Genomic DNA, 10,628 nt, shown 5'->3' on the forward strand with positions numbered 1-10,628 from the left:
CTGAATTTCTCTTCTCCCCACCTTCCCATGATATTTATTCCTGAAAAACAATAGTTTAAAATTAATAATTCAATAATTGATTCCTTTTTCAGTGCCATATGGACACAGGCCTGATGAATAATTGAAGCACTATCCTAAATAAATAAATAAACACAGACACACAATATTTTCCAAAGCTTTAGATACTAGATCACCAAGAGAATGAGTAAGCCATGAGAACAGTGTTGCCAACTTTTTTGAATTACAGCAAATTTTTGGGGAATTTGTGTAGAGAAAGAGAACTTTCTGCTGCCCTATTCCAGAGTGAACAAATAGAGCCTTTCAGGATGATCCTGAAGAAATCACACAGAGGTTGTTATCATTGAATCTCCAGGATCTGAATCTGGACTTGTACCCTGGGATCATGGAAACACAGAAAGGGTTGGATTTACCCTCAGAGAGAAGAATTTCTTTGGAACCACCCTTGTAGTAAATGGCTTCTTCCTAATACAAATTATTAGCTCAATCTTCCTATTATCAGATAATGCAAAGAGAGTAATGACTATGGAGGTCATTGAATAAATGTGGAACATAGGAAATGCCACTGGCAGCCCATGAATGGAACTTGGAAGCAATTTTCACCTTCCTAGGAAGCAGAGAGGTGTCCTCCAAAATTTACTTTGTGTGTTTTTTGGATTACCAAGAAATGCCTGAAAACTCTTTAACCCTGTGTGTTGCAACTAATTCTAATTCATTCATTCATTTCAGGGGACAGCTTGAGCCTGTATAATATGTAAGGTGATAACTCAGATAAAGAGTCACCAGTCCATAAAATGACCCCAAAAGGTTCCAGATGCAGCAATGTTGTCCCAGTTTGGTTAATTAATATGAAACCAAACACTTCAGCACCAAAGTCGAATGGAAGGCAGAATTCACTAGTAAATGGAGAAAATTTCTGTAAAAAATTCAATCTTGATGATATCATGTGCCTTACAACTTGCACTACATTCCATGACTGGAAACTGAAATTTGGAGTTCTTCCTTCTCAGGAGCTGCAAGAATTCTTCAAACAACACAGATGAGTTCACCCAAGGACATAGATATGCTGAACTGGATGCAGCAACACCAATGGCATTTTTATCTAATACCCAGATTTGCAGGCCATTGACAGGACAAAAATCTCTCCATGTCCATCCCAAAATTTGTTTTGCAGAGAAGGGGATAAAAAACCCTGATACCTTTTGTGTCAAAGACAAGGCTGATTTGCTTCCACACATTGTTTCCCTTTGTGCCACCTGCCTTTCCCTTGCCAAGTATTCCTGTGCATGCTGGAAAACCCCAGTTTGATTACCATGTCCTGCTGACAAAGTGCTGAGTCCATTCTGAATACTAATGGAAATTAATAAATAAAGAAATCAGATGGGAGGATTCATAAATCCTTGGGAGGGAAGGTCCAGGCCAAATGTTGGTGGTGCTGTGGTGATGATCAGAGCTAATACATCTTCCCATCTCTAACAGCAGCACGAGGCCAGGTTCCCTGGGGGATAAATCATCCTGCTTCTTGTACTGGAAAGGGTTTGGCTTGGTTGGCAGGTTGGGTTTGGTTTATTTCAGTATTTTTGTTCTATACAGTGAATTAAGGTCTCTCTCCTCCCACAGCACAGCTCCCCCACAATGGAGCTCTGACTTATGGAATTTAATATATCTTTTCTCCAAAGCCCAACCACTGTGTAATACCCCATTTTTCAAATATTTTCATCTTTAAATCTAAAATAACTAGATTTTCACTCCTTTATTTTTTTCTATATTGTTTTCATCATCTGTGGCATAGCCAAGCAACGACATGAAAAAATTAATTTTTAAAAAAGGCAAACAAAACACAACGACTGACCTGAAAAGTGCTAGCTCTTCCACCTGCTGGCTTTGCTGTTAAATCCAGAGTCTACCCCAGTAAATCCCAAGAGTTCAGGCCGGTGGGGACAGCAATATTTCTTTTGTTAGAGCAGCAGCTCTGTCTCGTTGAGAGCACAGACCAAGGTGTCTTGTAACTTGTCCAGTCAAGCATTGAAGAAAAATGACTCAATCCATTTTCCAAATCTGTGTGCTTTCTCTCCAATTATTTCTTAATGTGCCTTTTGACAAATTGTCAGGAAGGGAAGTTAGCAGGCTTGGCTTCTCTGGTCAGACATGCTGAGCAACAAGGAGCCAAGAGCTCGGAGTGGGAATGCAGCCTGGGAAGAGTGGCTGAGCAGAGCTGGAGTCTGGAATATCAGGGGAAAAGCAAATGTAGGAAGTGGTGACAGTGCTGTCATGGGTGTCCATCTGGGAAAAGACACCAAAGAGGAGAAACTGAGCAGAAAAGAAATTATTACTACATTTGTAATAAAGAAAAGCCATAGAGACTTTTTTTGGTTTTATGAGGAGAGATCCAGTCCATGGCAAGGGTCTGTGTATTCATTCTGAAGTGTTGATTTTTGTCATTCCAATAAAAATAATATCTAAGCAAAGTGATTAGAAAGTACATGGAATTTGCGCTGATTCCATGTATTAAAGGAATAGATGTTTTGCCTAAATAATGTGTTGTGCCTCAAATGCTTCCTGGGAAATCAGAGCAGAAGGGAAATGGCAAAAGGAATGTTTCCATCCAGAAAAAAGCACATCCAGCTTTGTATTTTTCCACATTTATTTAACAATTCCAAGCCTCTGTAAGAACTAACTTGGCAGAACTGAAATATTTGATTACATTTTGCAAAATCAAAATTTGAGACATGGACATACATTCCAACTGGGGTGTGTTTGGAGGGAACAGTGATTCTTCCAATGGGTTGGAGCTCTGCTTTGTGAAGGACATGACAACAAACCAAAGCCAAACCCCCATGGAACCATCTGGAAATTCCCTGGAAGCACTCGATGAAGAAGAGGCAACACTGCAGGGGCAGCCTGAGTTAATGAAGGGAAACACAGAGAAGCTGTGGCTGCCCCTGGATCCCTGCAAGCATCCAAGGCCAGGCTGGACACTGGGGCTTGGAGCAGCCTGGGATAGTGGAAGGTGTCCCTGGTGGGATGAGATGGATTAAAGGTCCCTCCCATCCTAAACAATTCCATGCTTCTGTGATTCTGCAGCACCTGCATTAAAGCAATGAGCATGTACACCATGTGCTTACCTGTGAGAGACATTCATGCAAATCCAGCCACGGGAATTTTATTTGAATTTTCCATTGTGTGCTACATTTTCACTGGAATTCCCCCTGGTTCCTAACAACATATGCTTTTTTCCCTCTTTTGGACTCAACACCACCGAGAGCCTCTGCAATCATTCTAACACATCAAGAAGAAAGCTGCTTTATTTAAAATCAGATGACACTTTAGCGACAATTGGGATGCTTTTATTTAAATACCTGTGCTTGTCTTTAGGTCTATAAAGTGCTTTTGGGCACTTCCAACTCTGTATGAATGTGAAATACTTTCTCTTATTGAAAAGAAACATTTCAATTACCTAACATGAGTATAGGATTCATAAAATCATAAAATCCCAGAACAGTTTGGCTTGGGAGGGACCTTGAAGCCCATCCAGTGCCACCCCCTGCCATGGGCAGGGAAACCTTCCACTATCCCAGGCTGCTCCAAGCCCCAGTGTCCAGCCTGGCCTTGGACGCTTGCAGGGATCCAGGAATGCTTCCAATCTAAACCATTCTGTGATTCTTTTAGTTAGAAGAGCTTTGTTCATATGGCAGACAAAAAAAAAAAAAATAAGGACAAGGTTTAGTGTGTTCTATTTCTAAAATATAGGAATATAGGAATATTATATATAAATTTATAGAAAGAGACAGGGAAGAATAAAGGGGAGAGCATGTCTTGTTCATCCAGCAGCATTTTGTGTGCTTATGTTATGCTCATTAAAAAATATTTTATATTAAAATAGTCAGTCAAATTTCAAAAGCAAACCAAAAACCAACAAATCATTCCATCCCATTCTTTTTCCCTTCAAGAATGGAAGACTCACCTAGTGTCCCTGACTTGTGGCTGACCATTTGCAGTGTCAGTGGAGCACAAGTCACTTGGAATTCAGGCTGACCCCTGGGAAAGAGTGCAAATGCTGTCCCTGAGTCCAGGACACTCTTCCCAGCCCTGGGACCACAGCAGTCCAAGGGAAGCTGAGCGTGGAGAAGCCTCAGGGGTTACTCACAAAAGGCACAGGAATTGATCCCAATGGAGGGGAAGCTCTCTGCACTTTGAAGGAAAGTGAAGCCTTGCATGCCAAACAGCCTTTTGGGAGGTGTGGGATGGAACAGGGAGGCTGACTGGAATAATTCTGCTGCCAGGCTGGATGGGAGGGTGGGAAACACTGAACAGTTTGCCTGAGGGAAACACACAGTGCTGGGATATGATCAGAGTTCAGAAATGGGACCTTCAGGGAGGGAAAAAACCCCAAACAAAAAAATCCCAAATAATAAATCAATGACTACACAAACCTCACCAAAATCAGGCATGTCCAGGGAGTTTCAACTCTTTTATGGACAAGTTTTGAGAGTTGTTTTCAGTAAAAACCCTTTGTTTTCAGTAGGACAGAGAGAGCAGCACTAGGAGGTTGTTGGGTTGTCAGAGTGAAGGGAAAAGGTGATCAAACTGACAGCTGAACTAATTACAGGATCCTAAATGAGATGGACTCAGGGAAAGGGACTAAATTGTCACATTTATAACATTGCTGTCATTCCACTTTGGAACTAAGAGGAGCATTTTGCCTTGATGAATTCCAAGCATAATTTTGCAATAAAGTTGCATTTTTGCTCATCAAGATTTTCAACCTTAAATTTAGGAAGCAAAGGAGGATCAGAGTATACAGAAATCAATCTCCCCAGACTCCTTCCTTTGGAAGAGAACTGGAATGGAAGTTGACTTTGCACCAATGGTGAAATCCAGCTCTATAATCTCCTGAGCAATCTGCTGGTTATCAGCATTTTTAGCTGATGAATAGAAGCTGAAATAGTGAATAGCAAGCTATAATTCTTTTTCAGGGTGTAATTAGAATCTCAGTGTGATGCTCTTTGTTGGTGGTGGCAGTGGAGAGGTGCAGAGGTTTCTGGAAGGTCCAGAAATTTCCATTCCCCAGCAGCACTGGAACTCCCAGCTGGTGGCAAAGCTCTCCTGAACTGCCATGGTTTGGCCCCAAGCCTTATCCAAACCTCAGCCTAAAGAATTTAAAGTTTAAACATGAACCAGCTGTCTGCAGTTCCCAAACAAATCAATGGACATATGTGCTTGGACATTTAATGATGGAGGTTTGGGTTTGCAAGGGATTCAGTTCTAAAAAGAAATAAAAAGTTCTAGAAAGGCAAATCCCTCTGATCAGAGGTGCAGGAGTGAGGGATGAAGAGAAATCTGGCTCTGTTTTTTCTTCCAAGAAGGACCTGGGCCTGATAAAGAGGATTGGGGTTGTTTATATCCCATATGGGATTTAAGGGAATTTTAGAGGAGATTTAGAAAAGTTCCCTCTCACCACTCCCATCATGATGCCTCCATCAATCACATTAATTTAATCTGGAAAAAAAAAAAACAAAGAAAAATATTTTAAAAATAAACATTTTAACGATATGAAGTTATTAAATTCTTAGAGGATCCATGAAAACTGGGAAGAGTAGAGGCAAGAACTCTTGGCCAAGTGAAAGGGGGAAGCAGAGCCCTGGTTAGAAACTTGTGTGAGCTCAGAAATCCCCAGGTTACTGAGCAAGGCACAGTGGGAATGTGCAGCCAGCCATGGCAAGGTGGAGGCAAAGCAGCAGCAGCAGGGATTAAATGATCATTAAATGATTAAATGGATGATGCTGCACACAGGACTTGGGTTTCTGCATTTTAGCTCAGTTCCTACTGTTCCTTCCTTCAAATAAACACATTATCCTCCCACAGACTGTGCCCCACTCCCCCATTTACTGCTTCTTCAAGCCTCAGTGTCTTGGTGCTTCCTCTGCTGAAAACCTTCACTCCACACCTGCTTCCAAAATATTCATTTTGGGACATTTTTGGTGCATTATTCCAGGTTATCAATAACTGTTACTTCAGAAACATTCACTGTGGGGTGGCATTGGGAAAGGCAGGTCAGATTCCTCTAGAAAAGAGCAGCTTGATGTGTTTTGCAGGGCCAGGAGTTGGACTGGATGATCCTTGTGTGTGACTTCCAACACAGGATATTCTGTGATTCTGTGAACAAGAACAAAAGGGAAAAAAGGGAGAAGTTTTTGCTTTAGTTAGAAAGTAATTTCTGTTCATATATATATATATATACACATATATATATATACATATTTATATATATGTAAATCTAGAGAGAAAAGTTGAAAAAGAAAAATACATCTCTGGTTTAGTGGCTGCAGTAATGTGCAGGAAATGTCCCTTGAGGCGACCTTTCACTTCCAGGCGTGCCAGAGGTTCTGTGTGTTTTCCCAGAGCTCTGGGTGTTGAATTTATTCCCTGTGATCTGCTCTGTGGAAGGACCTGCTGCTCTCAACTCCTTCCCAGAGCCATGGAGAAAAGATGAACCCAAAGAGAAAAGTCAGGGCAAGGCAGAGGGACACCCATGGGCTTTAACCCCTGTGCTTTGCTCTGCTCTCATAGCCACCCTTTCTGGGGGAAAAAGGAAAAGCAAAGATCGGTAGGGAGCAAAGTCTTTTGGTTTTTTACAGATTTAATATAGAGCAACACTCACGGAGCAGGGAATGGGATTTTTGGATTAACATTTCCTGGATTCTCTGATATTTTTCCTCTGATTTGCTGCTACTGCAAAGTGAATTATTTTTAAGCAAGGTCTTCCAGCTTTGCAGAAATTAATTTGCTCCTCAACATTGCAGTGTGTTCTAAAGAATAACTGGAAAGCTAAAACTCCCTAATATTCTCAAATTTATGTCTACCCAGTGCCTAAATTGATATTTTTCTTGTACTCCACCTCGAAAATGTTAGGTACCAGGCAGAAGAATATTCCAATTAACATCCCAAGGTGATGTTTTAAATTTATTGCAAAGAAAACAATTTTATTCCACTGTAACAGCAACCTCTGGAGCAAATGACTTCTGACATCTTCTTCCAGCCTAGCACTGATATTCCAGGTGATTATGGCTCTTTTACCAACCCCTCAGTGTGCCAGACAGCTCTGAAGCTGATTTCCAAACATTTTAGCTGAGACTGGAGAAAAAGCTGATTACAGAAAGCAATGAATATTCCATTAACTAGAGAAGCAAAGGAACGAGCAGCAGCAAACAAACAGACAAAACCTAAGGCAACACACTCGAAATGGGTTGGGGTATTTAATTTCAGCTGCTCAAACTGAGACACTGAAGGGTTTGATTTCCAGAAAATTCAGGACTCAGGCTGATATCAACAGGCTCCTTGGAAGCAAAGCATTCTGAGCAAACACAATTTAGGTGCCTAAAATAATTTTCTGTTCAGTCTTGTTTATAGAAATAAAGAATTTCCTTCAAGCTGAAGTAAACAGATTTATGGAGACAGGAGTTGTGCTGAGTGATTTTCACTCCATCAGGTCAGGGCAGCACACTCCATAATACAAGAAAACAAATATTTGTTACTCTCTCTTTATCTAATAGATTTTGGCTTCCAGTGTGGTTGTTTTTCCTTGCAACAGAAAGGATCCAGAGGTTGCAGACAGACATTTTTATAGCTTAATGTAAATCACTTACAATAGAAATAATACTCCTTTCCAGCTCTATTATAATTTCTATTCCACAGGCCAGCATTGTTATTTGACCTTTCCAAACAAATATCAAATCGTTTCAATAACAAATAGCAATAACCTTTGGCTCCTGCACTGGGGAGAAGTGACCACTTGTGCCACTGTCCTCGTTGGCATTCCTGCTTAGTGGGTTCTTCTCAGCCAGCGACTGATATTTATTTCACATTATTTTCTTTTTGAATTACAAATTAACTCTGAGCTTTCCACGAGGAAGTTGAGGCATGCAGGAGGCACCAAAGCATCCCAGCTGTGTAACAAAGCCCTCTCATTATCCTTCATGTTTAGGTAATAAATGCACTTTTTCCTCCCGAGATGTGAACCAAGCCCTGTGATGGATGGCCTCAGCTCAGCCTCAAACATCAGCACCACTTCAGGTTGTTTCAGTGCAGAGAGGAAACTGCTTTTGTTCAGAGCAGAGCTGCACTCTGATGACCCTGGTGGGTCTTTCCCCATTCTATGATATCCCAACGATTGGAGTCATTACATTTCTTGTCTATTTGATATAATGTGCTTTAACTGGAGTTACTTGGTGAGGGAAATCCCACAAGCAGACCTTTAAAAATGTGGTTTGTGTTTTTCTCTCACTGCATACAGCTCATTTGAGTCTCCATTCAGCAGCTTCTCTTTGTAGCCCCAAGGATACAGCAAAATGAAGCAGAGCCTTCACAGAGAAAAGAAAATTACTTATTTTTCCTTTTAAACAGTAATTGCTTTCCCCAACAAAATCAAGCAATCCCAGCCGTCTGCAAAGCGAAGGACAAACAAACTTCAGCGACAAGAATAGCAATGGCACAATGTTCCAGGCAGTTTTCAAACCCATGGATCTCTGCTGGAGATGTGTAAGTCATTCCACTAACTCAGTCAGAAAAAAAACAAGTCTGAAAGGAATCGTATTAATCTTCCTGAAGTAAAGAAAGAAGAAAAAAATTCCAAAATCATTACTAGGAGACAAAATGTTTGCTCCTTGTATTTCCTTTGTGTTTGCTGTACACTCTGCAGCAGAGATGGGAAATCTCTGGGTGTTTGGAAAACAGAATTTAACAAAATTCCAGAAATGGAATTGTGCCAGTGTGACTAAGCCTGGGTCCATGAGTCCTGTGACTGCAACCCCTTGGATTTTGGGGGCAGCCCAGAACAGGAGGGTTTTGAAGGAACACCACAGTACCAACACACCACTTGTGTGATTTATTTCCTGTCTCTGGGCTGCTCAGACTTAGGGCCTGAAGAATTCATTTTCTGTAGAGAGATCCTTTTGTTGGTTGCTTCAGTGACCTCAAAGTCCTGTGGAAATACAGGGAATGTAGCAGCAACCCCATGATGTTTATGTCCTTCCACAAGGCCTGCAGAACCTACAGAAACACCCAACACTGGCCTTGGCCAGCCAGTTCTCCTTAATGCTGCTTTTTCCTTTCCCAGAGGGAAGTGATGAACTGAAACCACAACACAAGCGGTTTAGGGACCACAACAGAAGCAGGGAATTCCAAAGTCCAAAGACAGAAATGATATCAGCCTTGGAAAGACTTGGAAGAGGAACTGAAGAAGCTCCAGCTCTAATTCCTTCCTCAGATGTTCCAATAAGAACCTCTTCAGAGGAATCCTGCTATCAATAATTCTATTTCAGAAAAGCAAGGCACTGCCTTCTCATGGAGAGCTATAGAGCTCTATAACCAGAGCAGGGGAAGGAAAGGTAAAATAAGAGATTAAAATAATTCAATATCAAAATCATTAGAGAGCAATAAGGTGCAAATAATTAAAACAAGTTGTTTGCAATTTAATCATTAAGTCATTTTAATATGTAAAGATTCTTCTGCAGATGTGGAATTCATAGCAATAAAAAGAATACAGTTTACAAGCACATCAGTCTTTAAAATTGAGGATTATATCTGGGGATAAATGGAGGATTACACCTGGGAATAGGAAGGCTTTGGTGTCACTGTAGGTTTCCCTTTACCTTACTTATGGACACCTACAAAATCCTGGGCTAAGCCAACCATTCCTATTATTCAATCCTGTTGTTCCTAGGCCAAAAGTAGAAATAGGATGGATGTTTTGACCTGGCCTGCAGCTGAGATTCCTGGCCTTTGTGCGGGGAAGATCCCACAGAAACACAGCCCTCCCACTGTCCCTTTTGTCCCTTTTGTCCCATTGCGTCCCAAAGCAGCACTGATTTTTGTGCACAAACCCAAAAAGACTTTAGAATTAATTGTGGCTGAGTGCAATGCTGCTGTCTAATGACCATGCAACTACAAACTGGCAATCAATGTTTAACCCCATAAGGAAAATGCCAAATTCAGACCCACTCATTTTTATGTCATGTCATTGAAAATTGACTTTCCAGCAAGAGGAGTTGTTCCGTGTTTTATGCATTCTGCTATTATGTAGCAGCTGTTCCTCACCTTGGAAAAGGAGGGGTTTGTGAAGATGTGCATTTGAGAAGGGATTCTGCCCCAAAATTCCCATTAAAAGGTCTCTGAGGGATATTATGTCCAAAAATCATCACCGTGAGATGCCTGATCAATTTTTTATTTCTTCTGCTTCCCCAGCTGTCAATATATAAACTTATTTATACACGTATAATACTTTTTCCCCAATACTTGACAATATTTCTGTCATTTAGGATTTTTGGCTGCCTTTGGGATCTTCATTTGTTCAGCCATCTGCTTGGGAACATCCCATGCTGGAGCAGATTTGGGAAAGCCAAAACTCAGCCCATCCATGTGTTGTTTAATGTCTTTATTAACGAGGAGAATGAAACGAAGTGAAATGCTCCAGCCACAAGCAGAGTGACTGATAAATTCTGAGGCAGGGTGGTTGGACAGGAGACCTGGGCAGGACCAGAGGGCTGGACGTGACCTCAGCAGGTCCAATAGCAGCCCAGGCACAGCTGGAGATGGGGAACAGCTGGAGATGG

Source organism: Lichenostomus cassidix, chromosome 8 (genome assembly GCF_008360975.1).
Source record: "Lichenostomus cassidix isolate B80296 chromosome 8, HeHo_3.0, whole genome shotgun sequence".
NCBI classification, from domain to species: Eukaryota; Metazoa; Chordata; class Aves; order Passeriformes; family Meliphagidae; genus Lichenostomus; species Lichenostomus cassidix.